We start from the raw sequence: 17,549 nt of genomic DNA on the forward strand, positions 1-17,549 counted from the left end.
ATGGTATTATGCTCTAAATTATTCTTTCCAGAGTACTTCCACCTGTAGATTAGTTCTACGCAGTGTTCCCATAGGTGCCATGATGTAGCCAGGCGACTTTATCTATCCTCACAAGAGCTCAGAGCTGTGTTCTTAGGCTCATGCCAACACTGTGAGAAAAGATCCTTTAAAAAAGAAAAGAAATTAGCCACCAAATGGCTCCTGCTTACATCCTGCTTTGAGATGCTTACAAAATGGTGGCCAGATGTGACGTCCGCAATTATTTCTGGTCCTCTAGGAACCACGGATACATGGGTTTTAACCCTTTAGTATCCACGGATAAGGAAATCGGGTGTCTATTAGACATCTGCAGATACAGGAACATGAGGATGGTGAGTCTGCGAATAGCGAAGTTTCCCTGTATCTACTTTTATGGCTTGTTTTCTTTGATTAGTGAAAGAAGAAACTTGTTGCAAGTTGGCAACCATTGTAAATGTGAGCTCATCAGAACATATTTCCAAAAGTTAACCTAGAGGACTTTAAAACAAGTCAAATTGAATGATGTTTTTACAAGAAGGGATACTTTCTTTTCATAATTTTGAAATGATTAATATTGTTTTACTGCTTATTATCTTTGTAATAACAGACAGCAAAAACAAGAGGCCTGCTTGAGAAAGACGTAGTTTTAAATACAAACCTCGGAGTATGTTAATTCTTTTGCTGCACAATCTAGTACGTCTAGTTTACACAATCTAGTTTACTCAGAAGTAAATCAGAGTTCGATAGGACTTACTCTCAGGTAGATGTGCACAGAATTACAGCCTTCATCAGTCATTCTGTAGCCTTTGCATAAGAGAAGTGTAGTAAGAAATTAGAAAGATGGAGAAAACACACACACACACACATCCATCGCAAAAAAGGAAGGATACACATGAGAAATCCAGGTGGGATGGAAAATAAGAGAGGAGAAACAGCTGTTTGTAGAAGAACAAAGTGGGACAGGAAGGAAGGGAAAGAATGTATAATTTTAACATTAAGTAGAGGAGGAAAATCATCACCTCTCAAAAGCTGCAGACTATAGAAAATAGAGTTTAAGGAAGAATTAAATTAAGTGAATTACTTAGAGGCTAGTCATCCTAGTAAACCTATGAATGATGTGCATAAAAATAGTCCAAAGGCTAAATAAAACATGTAGAAAAGGAAAATTAATACAGGAATGTATTGGAACTATTAAAGCGCCCCACTCCTGCCACCCCCGCTGCCTCCACACAAACATTTTAGTGTGTTTGCTCTATTAACATTTGACTGTGATTGACCAGTGGTTTGGCAACTTCAAATTAAACAATAATAAATATTCTCAGTTCCTGTTCTCTTTAGAGACAGGCAGAGAGTGTGTGTGTTTACCTGTATGTACACACATACACGTGTACACAGGAAGTTATCACCCTTCACAGAAGTCAATCTGGTGCAGGCTGTAACATAAAACCAAGATACATTAAATATCTTTCGACAGCCAGACTGTGAAAAATAGGGACTACAATGTTTGGTTTGGATGCAAGAAACTCAGGTTCAAAGTTCTGTTTGGCTATGAAGCTTATTGGGGGCAAAGTCAGTAATTCTCAGTATAACCTATTCTTGTGAATTTTTTTTTGCAGTTTTGTGGGGCATTTCACTACTTGAGGGGCATTGCTGGGCACAAGGAGACCCCACAGAGCACAGTATAGTAGCTCCCCACTTCTTGCTGTTTTTGCACAATTTTTTATGGTTTCGAGGAGCATTTCGCTGCTTGGGGGGCATTGCTGGGCACAAGGAGACCCTGTGGAGCATGGTGCAGTAGGGGTGTGTTTGTTTTTGGCAGTTTTCACCTCTCTCTCTCTCTCTCTCTCTCTCTCTCTCTCTCTCTCTCTCTCTCTCTTTCGCTCTCTCTCTCTCCATTTTTTGCCCTTTTTAACTCACCCAGCAACCTATCTCCCTGTTTTCCATAGGCACAAGGCCTCATTACTTGTGGTTGTAGGTGAGGAACTTCCGTTTCATTACTCCCTGGGAGTAATGAGGTTTGCCTGTATAGCCACTCAGTCAAACAATAGGAAAAAAACATCAAGGTAGAATCAGTAACCAAGTGCACAGCTGACACACAGTACAGCATTGAATACAGACTGGCCACAACATGTTTATTGGAGGTGGTAAATGAGAATGTTAAAGAAGTAAAGAAAGAAATGCTCTGCTTCCCAATTTGAATTGTCAGGTCTTTGGAGCCATTCAAGATTTCATAGCAGGGATGGCTTCTCCCAGTTGATATTTGGCCCCATGCATGTTGCAGGACATACCCTTGATCTGCTTTATTTTACTAGAAAAGGAGTGGGAGAATGACCTACTGCTGTGGAAGTTAGTGTTGAATCTTTGTCATGAATTAGATTAGATGTGCAGCAACTACCTGGCTCTGCTGGGATGGAAAGACCAGTTAGGGTGGGCTGCCATTGGAAGGTGATCAACCCAAATTATTTTCTGATAGCTCTGGAGCGATTTTTCGGCTGGCATGGTTGGGGTTCTGGTACAACAGTTTCCTTCAAACAGAGATGATATATGATGCTCTCGGGTACCATCTCTGTGGAATGTGGATATTACTGGGCTATGGACATTATTATTATTTTATTATTATTTTAACATTTATATCCTGCTCTTTCTCCAAGGAGCCCAGAGCAGTGTACTACATTCTTGAGTTTCTCTTTCACAACAACCTTGTGAAGTAGGTTAGGCTGAGAGAGAAGTGACTGGCTCAGAGTCACCCAGCTAGTTTCATGGCTGAATGGGGATTTGAACTCAGTCTCCCTGGTCCTAGTCCAGCACTCCAACCACTACACCACACTGGCTCGAGCACTCGTGCGCGACATGAGCACTCCAAATAAACTCGTCCTCTCCATACAGCTTGTAAGTGCTTTCTTTCTTCACAACTTGGGCTCCAGTTGTATAGTGGTCATTTTTCATTTCCAAGGAAACCTGCTTGACTACTTTGCCCCTTGGCCTTTGACCTGTGGGATAATGCAGTATACTATCTAGTCCTCTGTGCTCTTTAACGTGGGTTGCCATCCATCGATTTGAGTAGATTGATTCAGTTACTTTCTCTTTTCAGCAGGCTCTAATTATAAATTTTGAACCATTATTTGACAGATCTGAATAATTAGATGAGTGGTGATAAAGTGAAGCTTAATCCAGCCAAGATGGAAGTGTTGCCAGTTGGTGTAGCTGCTGATTGGGGACTAGTTTTTTCACCTCACATTCTGAAGGTGCTCTTGAGTCCCAAGTTGTGGTGATGACTAAGAGTGCCTTTAATCAGTTTTGGCTGATTTATTAGTTTGTTCTATTTATGTATTTATTTAAAATGTGTATACTCCACTCCTCCAGTGCATTACTGCTTGGGGTGGCTTACAGCATTAATAAAATACATATACTATAGAATAAACAAAAAATGAAATTAGAAAATTAAAAGACCAGGCTAAAACCAATATTAAAATGAGAAATTAAACTTTTTTTGACATTAAAAGTTATAAATAAAGGCTAAACACTAAGAAACATACCAGATATAAGTAGTGGACAAAAAGTCTCTCTACAAAGATGTGTCTTCAGTTGTTTCTTAAAAGCACTGAAGGAGGGAGCATGGTGAAGCTCTTCAAGGAGAGTGTTCCAAACTTGAGGGGCCATAACAAAAAAAGGCCCTGTCTCTAGTCCCTACAAAACAGATCTCCGTTAGAGGTGGGGCCATGAGCAGGGCCTGAGATGCCAAACGAAGGGCCCTGGCAGGTTCATTTGGGCGAATAGCAGATGTTCATAAAGAAAATGGGCAGTTACAGATGCTCCTAAAGAAATGTAACCTAGTCATAGTTGACACAACACCAGGTGCTCTAGGGTTCTAACAATGATAATCCAACCAAAGAACCCTAAAAATTATTAAAATACCCAACACAACTCATTAAATATATAAACTATAATGTAAAAATTTACTATGTTTACATCAGACATATTATAAACAAGTATTTGTTTACCCCCCAAACATGGGATTTGGAATCCATACCCATCCATCCAACATGGGAGGAGAGCTGGTCTATGGGAGGACAGCTAGTCTTATGGTAGCAAGCATACATTATCCTCTTTGCTAAGCAAGGTCCACCCTGGTTTGCATTTGAATGATAGACTACATGTGAGCACTGTAAGATATTTCCCTTAGGGTATGGGGTTGCTCTGGGAAGAGCAGAAGGTTCCAAGTTCCTTCCCTGGCATCTCCAAGATAGGGCTGAGAGAGACTTCTGCCTGCAACTTTGGAGAAGTTGTGTAGATCCAGTTTGTGTAGATCTCCTGCTGCAGGATAAAAAGGACCCTGCTAACCTTTGAGAAGCGATCCAGGTTGCTAAGCAGGAGCTCTTCTCAGCCTGTCATTCAGCTGAATGTGCAGCTAAAGTAATGGCCACTTCAGTGGCACTTTGGCGCCATGCCTGGCTTTGATCCTCTGGTCTCCATTACGAGGCCCGAGACAGGATCAAAGACCTTCCATTCGAGGGTACTTCCCTTTTCGCGGAGCAAACTGATGAGACGCTCTAGAAGGCTAGGTGGATGTTGTTCGTCTTGCCTATGGCCAAGCCACAGCAGGCCTCTAGATGGCTTCCGTACCAGCAGAAACAGGCTTTTCAGCAACCATCTCCTTTGGATCACTCCTGTCGGGGTGGAAGGTCACAGCCCCACTATAGGCATGGTATGCAGGCAGGCAAGTCCACTTTCCCAAAGCAGTGGCCTGGTACCACCCTAAAGAAACAATGATTCGGGGCCCTTTCGAACCCATCTGGCACCCTTTGCAGATTGGTGGGAAGACGTAACCTCAGACCAGTGGGTTCTGTCAATAATATGCTTGGGGTATGCTCTTGAATTCTGGGGAATACCCCATTACTACAGGGTCTACCCCCTTGAATCCTGATCTGCAGAAGGAAGTGGTGGCTCTACTTTCCAAAGATGCGATAAAGCCTGTCATCAATCCTGGGAGCCCTGGGTTTTATTCCTGGTACTTTATATTACCGAAGCTGGATGGAGGCCAGGGACCCATATTGAACTTCAGGGCCCTGAACCACTACCTGGTCTATTGGTGCTTTCGGATGTTGTTGGTACCGAACATTTTAAACACCCTGGAGAACTGCATGTGGATGGCATCCATATACCTCAAAGACGCCTATTATCACGTGTCGATCCAACTGCAGCATCATCGCTTTCTGAGGTTTCAGATAAGGGGGGGATCTCCAATCAGTTCAAGGTGCTGCCCTTTGGATTCACAACGGCGCCACAAAGTTTTATGAAATTTCTGGCTCTGGTAGTGGCGTACCTGCGAGAGAAGGGCGTGCAGGTGCTCCCCTTTTTGGATGATTGGTTGGTCCTAGCACAGTCCAGGCAGGCTGCCTTGGATGCCCTTGATACCATGATATGGATGTTGCAGTCCCTGGGGTTCGAGATCAACTTTGACAAGTGGCACCCGATTCCTGTCCAAAAGATCCAGCTTATCAGGCTAAACTTCAATACGGCTGCGGAGAAAGTCTTTCTGACGGATCGAAGGGTCCAGGCCCTCAAACAGGCGCTGGCGTACTCTTGCGGGGGGGGGCACAATCTCTCCACTCGGTGCAGTGCCTGCTGGGGCATATGTTGCCACCACCTATGTCTTGCCTCAGGCGTGTTTCCGAATGTGCCTCATCCAGAGGTGGTTTTTGGATGTGTTTGACACTCTTTGGGACCTGTCCTACCTGCGCCAGACACCTCCAAGTTCCGTGTGCGCTTTGGTGTCCTGATGGACTGATCTCCCACATCTGACCAGCAGAGCTCCCTTCTGGTCCCCTCTGCCATGGTGGGTGATTTCCACTGATGCATCAGAGCTTGGATGAGGAGCTCACCTCGATGGCTGTTGTCTGAGCAGGCATTGGTCTCCAGACGAATGGGCCCACCATATCAACTATCAAAAGTTGCTGGCCATTTTCATGGCCCTCAAGGGTTATCTGCCCAGGACTGGGGGCTGTGCCCTAACTGTACAGACGGACAATACTACGGCAAAAGCCTACCTGAATCGTCAGGGTGGCACATCGTCGAGGATCCTATTGTTCCTCTCTCTGGAACTGTAGAATTGGTGCTTCATGCATGCCATTGCGCCACAGGTAGTGCAGATACGAGGTGCCCTAACCATCTGGACAGGCAGACAGACTAAGCAGGTCCCCGACCATCTCCCATGAGTGGATGCTGAACAGGACTGTTCTCAGGAGTATTTGTCCAGTGGGGGTTTCCAACGCTGGATCTTTTCGCCACTTGGGACAATGCACAGTGCACCCTCTATTGTTCAAGGTGGGGGGGACAAGGGTTGGGGTCACTGCCTTGGCTCAACCATGGACGGGGCAACTGTTCGATCTGTTTGCCCCATTTCTTCTGCTCCAGATAGTCATGGCCAAGCTGAGACAGGCCATTCTAATAGCACCATGGTGGCCCAGGAGGCCTTGGTTTCTGACCTTGAAAAGGATGGCGGGAACTTGGAAGAGGCTCCTGACTTGGCCGGACCTGCTGTCCCAGACCCTACACCCAGAGGTTCTGTCCCTGTACTTGACAGCCTGGAGGATATGTCCGGTCTTTCGTCGGAATTAATGGATATCCTAGTGGCGGCCAAGAAGCCCTCGAAAGTCCTATGAGCATAAATGGGCTGGATTCTGTGCCTTTGCAGCCTCTAAAGGGTTTCATGTGGGTAATACATCTGTGGGCAATATCTGTGACTATTTGAGGTCCCTGAAGGAATTGGGCCTAAGACTCTCTTCTCTCAAGGTATACCTGGTGGCTGTGGTAGCCAGTTCCCCGTCAGATTGACTCTCTTGGTTTAAGGTCCCATTGGTTAAAACATTCCTTAAGGGTCTGTCCTATGTTTTCCCCGATGACCCTGTAATGGTGCCAGCCTGGGATTTATTTGTAGTGTTGGCTGGCTTAATACAGCCATCTTTTGAGCCTTTGGCTTTGGTGGAACCGCGTCTTCTGTCCTGGAAAGCTGCATTTTTGGTGGCAATCACCTCTGCGAAGAGGGTTAGCAAATTCAGAGCTTTGAGGGCTGATGTTCCATACTTGCAATTCCATAAGGATAAAATGTTGCTTAGACCTGATATCCAGTTCCTCCCGTACAGAGGCATAACTAGGGAAAACGGCGCCCAGGGCAAGCACTGAAATTACGCCCCCCCGCCCCCGCAAACATCTGACACGCATGTTTCAGAAAACTTTTATTTTTCCATGATATTACCACAAAAATTACAAAAATTACAAAATGCAATAAATAACCAAAAATGCAATAAACAACTAAAAATGCAATAAATAACCAAAAATGCAATAAGCAACCAAAAATGCAGAAATTGCAACTCACGCTCATTAATTTTCTAATTAGCCAATTATGACATGCCTGAAAATCATAACTGGACCCTCCTTGCTTTCATGGATGCAAATTTATGATGCTATCAAAGTTAGTTTTGTCAATTTCCTCTCTCTCTATGCTCAGCAGAGCAAGATCACAGAGTCCCATGGAAGCTCTCAGATAGGAAAGTATCAGCTTTAACTTGCTGAATGATCTTTCACAGCTGGCAATGGAAACTGCAATGGTCAGCATGATCTGTATAGCAATGCGGAGGTTGGGGAAGACGCTGCTATCTCCATATTGAACTATAAATTCGAGAAGCTGTTCCGGTCTTGCTACTCTCATGTTGGTCCGTGCTGCTAGCAACATTCTGCAGTCCAAAATCTCATTATATAGCTCCTCATCAACATCAGAGCTGTACAGTTTGCAAAAATTTTCACAGTTCTTCTTTAGGTTCTCTCTGTCAGCACTGTAGCACAGTCCCTCGATACTGAGAAGGAACCCAAACTTGGCATCAGTGTCATGCAGACGAGTGAACCTTTTGTCCAGTTCTCTGTGAAGACGGTCGAGTGTTCCCTTCATGACTCTTTGCATCTCCTTCCTAGCTGTTAACCCAGCATCTCTTGATTTCTCACCAGCCATTTGTTTCTTCCGTCTCGGACGTCTTTCAAAGTCAACATCCTATTCTTGACAGAGACCAAGCCCTACGTTGAGTGCCTCACTGACCAGCACTTCTCTCTCATCATCCAAACGATCCTGGAGGGCTTTCAAATCCACAGCAGCATCGTGGAAGTTCATGCTAGGATCCTGTCAATTCGAATGAGGATGTTATTCCAAAATCCTAGTAGAGTCAGAACACGGTCAATTGGAATGAGGATGTTATTCCAAAATCCTAGTAGAGTCAGAAAATCATAAGTCAACAAGTGGTTGTGCAGCTGCCTTGCATCACTTCTGGTTTCAAGGTTCTCGTCTTCATCATCTGTCATGTCCTGAAGAACTTGAAGTATCTCCTCCAGGTGGTTGTTGACTGACTTCACTGCTTCCGTCCTTGAACTCCATCTGGTTTCAGACTCTGACTTAACAGACACAGGCATGGCGTTTCTGAGTTTTTGCCAGCGCTGTGTTGAGTGAGAAAAAAACACGTAGATGGCGTCAAGGGTTCCAAAAAATGTCGCCATCATCACATCCTGTTTGGCTGCATGTACACCCACCAAGTTGAGTGAGTGATTGTCGCAATTCACAAACACTGCCAGGTTGTTTTTCTCACGTATCCGTTGGGAAACACCACTTCTGTGTCCAGCCATCACAGCAGCATTGTCATAGCACTGTGACCGACAATCTTATAGCTCCATTCCGTCCTTCTCTAACTTTTTCAAGATGTCTTCAGTCAAGCTCTCAGCATCCTTCCGGCTTAACTGGATAAAACCAAGGAAGGACTCTCTCTCACACTGACTGTTTTCCTCTCATAATCAAATTGTACATATCTAACTACTTGTGTCATCTGATCATGGTGTGCCAGGTCAGGAGTCGAGTCGAACATGAGGCCATAGTATTTTGCTTTGCGAATGCCTCTCAGTAGACTCTTGTGAACAGTAGATGCCATCAGGTGGATGAATTCATTCTGGACTGCCGGTGAGAGATAAGAGGTGGATCCAGGATGACTTTCCACATGGGTCAGGTGTTCTTTCATGACTGGGTCACAAGTAGCCATTAGTTTTACTAAGCCAAGGAAATTTCCTACATTGGAGTCATCCTTGTCTAGCTGAAGTGACTCCCTATGTCCTCGCAAAGCCAGGTTCTGAGTTGCAAGGTATTTGATGCAGTTAAGGATTCTTGTCAAGATTTCGCACCACCTCTGCCTCTCCTTCTCAATCTGTGACCAAAGTTCCGCATCAATGAGTCCTCTGTTTCCAGCTACATTTCTTTCCATTTCTTTCCACTGTGTGAAGCACTCCCGATGATTCTTGGCATTCTCATGAACACAAATCCTTTCAGGTGCTTTCCAGTGGTTGAATCCACTTTCCTGCTCCAATGTTGATGGATGGTCTGACCGGGAAAAGAGAAGACAGCAGAAGCAAAATGCAGACTTCTTAGAAGGGGAATAGACCAGTCATGCGCGAGCCACCTCCTCACCACGGCCGCTTCCCAATCTCTTCCTGAACCAAGTCTTGTTCATTGCATGGTTATTTGTTGGTAGGAAAGGCCCCTCAGTGTTCTGGAAATACTTTGAACCCAGCTTTATTATTTCTGTTCTCAGTGTGTCAGAATTGGTCTTCCAGTAACCTTGTCAAACTGCAGAAGTCCGATGTCATGCTGATCAATCACTTCCGACCTAACAGTTGGAGGCTCTTGGGCAGCATCCGGTTCACTGCGCGTAGTGTCCTCCTCCTCCTCCTTGGGTTCAGTCTCATCAGAAGACTCGACATCACCACCAGCTTCCCCTCCTGTCACGTCCACACTCTCTGTGGCAGCCTCTTCATCTGACTGGACTTCTTCCTCCACTTGTGGTGGATGTGCACTTGATCCACCTTCGGATTCTGAAAACACTGGAGCAGGTGCTGGCGACTCTGTGGAAGGTGGTGTGGAGCTACTTGTTCCAGCCCTTGTAAAGAAGGGCATGAAGAACCTGCTCGACCTCTTGGCTTCTTCTGCCTCCAACCTCCGCCTCTTCCGTCCTTCAGCTCCACTCGCCTTCTTCCGTGGCATCATGATGTTAAAATCTATAAGGGAATTTGTTCATTGTTATGTCAACATCCCACTCTTCCTCCAAGGAGCCTAGAGCACCCCCACACCTATGTCTGCATTGGACACCCCTGGTTGCACAATAGTGCTTTCCAGTATATTGGACTTCTTGAGAGCCAGCACACCCCAACACCTGTTTCTGCATTGAAATCAGGGGCATAGCAAGGTTTTAGTGGGCCCAGAGACAAGATTTTAAAATGTCCCCCCTCTCACTGAAGCTCAGCTCATGAAGTAAAGAAATCTTAAATGAGGCTGAATAGTGGTAACAAAAAGCAGAGTTTATGTGTGTTTGTGTGTGTGTGTGTGTGTGTGTGTGTGTGTGTGTGTATATATATATATATATATATATATATATATATATATATATATATATATATAAAAATAAAAACCTATGCCACAATAGAACATCATCCTAAATTATTTTTTAAAAGATTTATTAAATTGTGGATGATGCAAGTCAATTAATAGTACTAGAGAAAGACATGATTGAAGTGTTTCAATTAATTCATTCACCATAAATTACACTGCACAACATTAAACTGCATTTGACTTAGAAATGTTTGAATTACTTACATTAGAAGGCTTGTTACTAAGCGGTGGTTTGTGGTTGGTTGTGGCTGCAATTCTTCCAGTCAGTAGAGGTGCTATTATTGATTTTTGAGAGAAAATAGTAATTATTTTTATTATTTCATTTTATTTATTTTTACAGTTTATATCCTGCTCTTCCTCCAAGGAGCCCAGAGAGGTGTACTACATGCTTAGGTTTTTCCTCACAATAACCCTGTGAAGTAGGTTAGGCTGAGAGAGAATTATCTGGCCCAGAGTCACCTGGCTAGTTTCATGGATGAATGGGGATTTGAATTGGGGTCTCCCCGGTCCTAGTCCAGCACTCTAGCCACTACACCACGCTGGCTCAAAAGAGTGATGTACAAAGAATACATAACTAAAATGGTCCCCTGTCCCCAAAGGGCTCATAAAAAAAAAATAAGGCAGATACCAGCAACAGCCACTGAAGGGATGCTGTGCCGGGGCTGGATAGGGCCAGTTGCTCTCCCCCTGCTAAATACAAGAGAATCACCACTTTAAAAGGTGTCTCTTTGCTTACTCTCTTTCATCAGGAGTAGCTTTTCATGCAGATGTGAAGCAGCAGGATTCATCTGCAAAAATTCTCTCTATTACATAACTCTGCATGCTAGTCCTCTTCCCAGAGAACAGCCCCATCCCCTGAGGGGAATATCTTACAATGATCACATGTCTCCCATTGAAATGCAAACCAGAGTGGACTCTGCTTAGCAAAGGGGACAATTCATGCTTGCTACAAGATCAGCCAACAAAAATAAATAATCTAAGAGAAATGCCAGAGACACAAAGCTAGAACCAACTTTTCTATGCCTGTATACAAACATGTTGTAGAGAGGTGGCAACTGTCCTAGCTGAAGCACCTGTGTGGTGGCCAGTGAGCTCATTCACTCTTTAGAAGTCCCTCCAGGCTTGTGGGCCAAACATCAGAATTATGACTGTGAGATGGCAACTTCATAGTATAGTAGATGTAGATCTCAGGCCTACATTACTGTATCATATCAGATCAACATTCAGGACCACTAAAGCCATGAGGTTAGCTGCATCGTCGCCCCTCAGTTTTTGCCATTAAAATGGGCAAAAATTCCAAATTACTCACACAATGTAAGAAATCCTGCCCCATGTGTTGAATGCAGTATGATTCCCAGTGTCATTGAGGTCTCATTACAAATGATCTCACATCAGTTAATAGTTTAATTAGCTGGGGCTTGGAAATTGAATTCATTTACGAATTAAGCTTTCTCCAAGTCAGTGAATTTAATACTCCCAATCCCTCCTCAGTTACAAAATGCACAGTGTGAACTGTGAAGTGAAACGGCATGCAATACAGTGTCAAGTAACAGGGGACCATTAAATGAATTGAAAATTGTGATCTGTGGTTGAGGGACTTTAATAAATGTAAGAGTTCATGTTTATCACTAGATATCATTTATTGGGATGGGATCAGGGGGAAATGCACACTCAAGAACTTTCAATGTATTGTGATAATTGACCATCTAGGGAAATGCTTAAATGAATAAACTTCAACAAGGAATTGTAAACAGCAGCAGCAGCACTCAGAGCAGGGTGTGTGTTGGAAGGAGAAGGACTACTGCTCGGTCATCGGTTTTCTCTGTTCTCCCGCCAGCTGCTGCCACATCAATGTGACCCAGCACAGCATAGGCGGAACTGGGGGGGGGCAGCCAGGGCACGTGCCCTAGGTGCCACTTGGGGGGGCACCATGCCAGTTCCTGCCACCCCCACCCCATTGCCCACCTGCCCAGCCCCAGGGCCCCTCAGCCACTTGCCTCCAGCTCCGGCCTAGGATCGGCGAGGCCTAGATCGGAGCAGCCTGCAAACTGAAGAGCTCTTCTCTCGCTGCCTCTCAGCTGATCGGCGGGTGGGCGGGGCTTCCAGAGAGGCCTCCCAGTAGGCCTCCCTGAAGCCTGAACTCAGCAGGCCCCAGCAAGCCAGGAAGGAGGCTGGCAGAGCTCCCTGCAGCAGACCCTCCCTGCAGCAGACCAGACCATCCAGCACAGCTTTTGCAAGGTAGGCTGTGAATTCCTTTTTGTGGTTACCCCCATATATAGGGATCTGCTTGCCATAGGGCTTTGATATGGGTGGTGGGGTGAGACTGAGAAGTCTCTGAATATTTAATTTAAAACAGACTGAAAAATGTGCTGGCTTTAAAAACAAAAACTATCTAAAAAGGCCTATAAGTGGCTTGTTTCATGTCAGAAAATTACAAAAACTTCTGGAACAAATATTTATTTATTTATTTATTTATTTATTTATTCATTCATTCATTCATTTATAAATGCACTTATGTTCAAGTTGTTTTGCAACTCAGAAGGTCTGAGTGAGAACTGTGAAGCATGTGTTGTGCTTTTATTTTATTTTTCTTGTGTGTGAACTGCTCTCCAATAACTTGCAGGGACTTCAGAGTAAATCTGGCCAACATGTGAATGCAGCACCTCCATTCCAGAGGAGATGTGTGTTAAAGGGCTTTAAAAGCCTCGTGTGAAAAACCTCCTGGAATCAAACTTGACTGAATTTGTTCAGAATTCTGAGAAAACAAACATAGGCTCACCCTGCATGGTTGAAAGTCTCCTTTGCTAATCTGCAGCGAGGGGGCCATTTTAATAATTAGTGTTGCTAGTGTGTTCTAGGCATTAAAAGTAGCACAAATATATAGTACTCAATGTATATCACTATATATTGTGAAGTGTGCATGTGTGTATTCAGTGAAATGTATTTCCAGGCAGCATACTTATTTTGAAAAAATCAGACTTAAATCCTTGGGGGCCTGGGATGTGTGGAGGCCCTGGACTTTGAGGGGCTGGGGGCCCATTTTAAAATCTCATCTTGGCCCATTCCAACCTTGCTATGCCCCTGGCAGTCACTACACGTGGGTTTCTGCACAACACCTGCACAGAAGAAACTTCCATGTAGAAAGTGTGTCTCTTGTAAATTGACCATGAATTTTCCATCCATGACTGGGATATTTGAGAGTTAGAATCAATAATAAAAGAACAGCACACTGCTTGTGATAGGAAGGGGCAAATTACAATGATTTCTTAGTCTGGCAGGGGCTGGTTTTGGCCCTGGCAGAACTTGGCTGTCTTGCTCCTGTTTCAACTGCCTCTGTCTAGTGTGGCAAACTAATGTTTCCTCCTACCTCTTGATGTCAAAGTAAGCACTGGTGTGGTGAATGCACATATACCCCATCATGAGCCAACAGTCATCATAATGTGGGACCTTTATTTACTCTAAGTCCTTTTAGCACTGCACTACCAACAACAAGGTAGCCCCAGGAAACGGAAACAGACACCAGCTGGTTTTACTCAATCAAGGATCCATGTTTATTATAGCCAATAAAAAGAGCAAGCTAGCTTCTAACTCACACACGCACACATGCACACACACACACATACTCACCCAGCCCCACTCCAAAGGTGATCAGTCTTTGAAAGGGGTGTTGGAAGAAGCGTAGAGGCCTCGCTTGGGATGTTAGTGCTTCTCAGGGGTCTTCTGGTTTCCTGCCTGACTTATAAAGGGAAGTTTCCAGTCCAGTTCCGGTTGGTACATTTGCAGTCCACTTTCATCTCTGTGATTACAAGACGTACCCATCCTGTCTCCTTCAGCTCTTTCTTCCCTTGCAACGTCACTGGCAGTCCTCCCTGGTTCTCTTCGGGCCTTGGCGTCTTTCCAAACATTGTCTGTGTTAGAGAGGGAGTGGGGACTAGGGGAGCTCTTCATGTTGCTCACTCATGCGTTCCTCCATACATACCATTCGTAAGTACTACCTAAGCATTCCCATTTGTCAAGATCACATGGCTCAATGGGTTACAGAAGTGAGCTAGTACAAATTGATACATTGTTTAAGAGCTTGTGGTTCAGCCAGTTATTACAATATTGAACATTAATATATTGTTTCTTGTTTCTACATTTTATAACTTGCAAGTTAGCCAAGTACATTATATATCACTACTATTACAAAGCTAGCACAATTCTACATATTCCCCCACTTGATGACTGCTGAAACACTGGAGAAGCAGCCATCAGTTTTTGGTGACAGCTGTCAAGGGGATTTCCATTGGTTGTGCAGGACCTAGCACACAGGACCGACAAAGCAGAGGTAGAAATTGTATACAGCAGCAAGTAAGTAGCAGCATAAAACAGAAAGCTAAGAAACCCAGTAGAAGCGAACGAAACCAAGTGGGACTAGGGAGCCAAGAGGTCAGCCATGACCAACAGTCACCGGGTCCCTCAATGTTATGTTGAATTGAATCATCCAGCAATTGGAGTTGAGATTCCAGAGTTGCATTTAAATCATGAAATACAAGTTTACAACCATTCTTAATCACCTTACAATAGCCCCCCTCCCTGGCTAGGAGGTAGTCCAAAGCCACACGGTGTTGCATCAGTTCCTGGTTCAGTTCTTTGACCTCAGTCTGGATGGCACGAACAATGATGCCAGTAGCATTAACCATCTTTTCCATACGACAGTTCAAACCCAAAATGCTCTTTCTGTTCTCCTGGGTAAGGATCCCAGGGTAGGCTCCCAAGGTCAAAAGACTAGTAAATATACCTCCCGCCACCCTGGAACCCTCAGAGGTAGACAGTTGCTTTCCCACAATAACCTCATCATTACAATTAGGCCCCATATAGTGTCCTGCCTCACGACGGCGATGAGGCTCACTGTGGGAATGCAACTGGGAATGATTTTGAGGTAGTACAACCTGAGAGGAGAAAGTCAAATAACCAATAGCTGCACATTGATAGTTACCAGAGTGATAATTTGTAGCCCACCCATTAAAGAAGAACCACAAATTGGGATCCCGCATCTGCCAACCCCCACAAATTGAACCCTTTCCCGAATAATAAGGGAAGAGCAAGGGATAGGTGGGATACAAATCTACAAATGAGGTTTCATTGAACAAGACATCATAAACATGAGAAGCATTCCGAGAACCCAACAGCCAAAAATAGTCAGAGCAGTAAGTGTAGTTTCCCAATTTATCCAGAAGAGGCTTAGCCTCCACATAACCCTGTATTTTGGAATTCCAAACACCAATACTGTGACAGCAAAAACATAGGCCTTTGGTATAAGTGTTAAAGTGCATGCAGCGCCATGGGACACTATTAAGTTCAGCTGGAGTTTCACTGAAGAGGGTGCCTTCATAAGTCAATCCACCAACGATCACTGAAGGCTCTGTAAACAAAGAAGGTACGAAAGCAAAAGAGGAGACAGAAAGAGGAGACTCATAATAAATCTCGGCAGTAGGTCCATAAAGGTCAAACAAGGACTGTGCATGTCGAAGCCACCAATTGCTGAGCATTGTGTTCTTATCATACATACTATAAAGCAAAGTGGGATTATCTTTCTCGGGTTCATCTGAAAAATAAATCACAAGGTTTCGCATGCACATAGATTACACAATTGATCTGGGGGAGTTCATTCTCTTTGCAGGGTATCCATATGCCTTGGCTTTTATAGAGACTCCCTTTTGCTCATTTCCTTATCAATAACCAAAAAGTCTGATGACATCACAGAAAAGACAATACCAAACCCCAAAATAAACAAGAGATCAATTTAAACAGGTTCAGCTGAGTTACCTTAGAATCCTTTCCAAATTTTGAATACATGAACATTGCTAATCCAGTATCCCTGGTTCTACTTGTAGACTGGTAAAGGGTTAATTCACCCTATTTCAACTTTAAGAGGAGCACAATCACTTACAGAAGAATTATTCAGTATATGTCCAAAGTGTTACCCATCTTCAGAACATAAAAGCTCCCTTTTGCTTCCTCATGAAAGTGCTTCCAAAGAAACAACCTCATACAAAAAAATTACAAACAAAATCCTGAGTGTTTACAGGAAAATGGCCATAAACATACACTGCTTGGTATTAACCTATTTTCAGCAGTTCGTTATCTTACATTTAATCTTAATAGTAAAATATGCTTTAAATCTCTTGATAAAAAGTTTAATGAATTAGAATAGGTTGCAAACTGGAGTTCTCAATTAGCCATTCCTCTGACTGGCTGTGGCTGATATCTAACTAGAAGTTTTGGCTGGTTTCCCAGGAGATTTTATTGAAACAGGGAGAGAGGAAAAGGCTTCCTACTTTCCCCAAGACTCACATACCATGGTTAAAGCACAGGAATTACACCTTTTACATTTAGCTACAATAAGAAAAAACATAGTGGTCAAAGATCCCTTTTCTTTCCAGTTTCCAAAATCAAATACACCTTAAACATGTCTAAAACCCGTATTCAGGAGTCAATAGAATAAACAGCTACCCATTATAAACTGCATGTGGTACGCCAGGCAAAGGGTGCCCATAAAGGGTGCCCATGTATGCTCACAAGCACGCTTAAGTCTTAGCACCGGGCATCAAGCTTATGAGCAAACAACTAAATTCTACAGGCTTTTCCTCAACTGCTTTTTGTTCTCTGCCTGTCTGAGACCAGTTTAACTCTTTCTTTGTGCTTAACACTTCATAGAAGCTATATATATTTTTCCCAGATCTGGTTCCCCTCTTCTTTTCTTTTGTCAGGACAGAACAAATGACACAACAACACCAAGACAAAACACAAACTTAACCAATAAAACCTTACACATTCTGCTCTTCATATGAAGCAATATCTCTCCCCCCCACATTTTTTTCTTCAACTTGCCAAGTTTCCATCCTTTCCACATACTGTCTCTCCTTCCACTTATTCATTCTACATAAAAACCACTGTTACATTTCTCATACTTTTATCTGCTAAATTCAACTGCCTCTGTCTAGTGTGGCAAACTAATGTTTCCTCCTACCTCTTGATGTCAAAGTAAGCACTGGTGTGGTGAATGCATATATAC

At 43.8% G+C, this 17,549-nt stretch overlaps 1 protein-coding gene across 14 annotated transcripts in view; it reads left to right on the top strand.

Moving 5' to 3' along the window:
• Nucleotides 1–17,549, top strand: part of PIEZO2 (piezo type mechanosensitive ion channel component 2) — a 469,614-nt gene that overhangs the window by 79,257 nt on the left and 372,808 nt on the right. Inside the window, exon 1 of one of the 14 annotated variants that reach the window (XM_053247280.1) lies at nt 12,641–12,730. The exons of the other annotated variants lie outside the window; for them this stretch is intronic. The gene's annotated coding sequence lies outside the window, so the exon portion shown is untranslated. Of the gene's footprint in view, nt 1–12,640; nt 12,731–17,549 lie in introns of those variants that run through there. 14 annotated transcript variants of the gene reach the window in all.

This window comes from Hemicordylus capensis, chromosome 4, assembly GCF_027244095.1.
Source record: "Hemicordylus capensis ecotype Gifberg chromosome 4, rHemCap1.1.pri, whole genome shotgun sequence".
Classification (NCBI taxonomy): Eukaryota; Metazoa; Chordata; class Lepidosauria; order Squamata; family Cordylidae; genus Hemicordylus; species Hemicordylus capensis.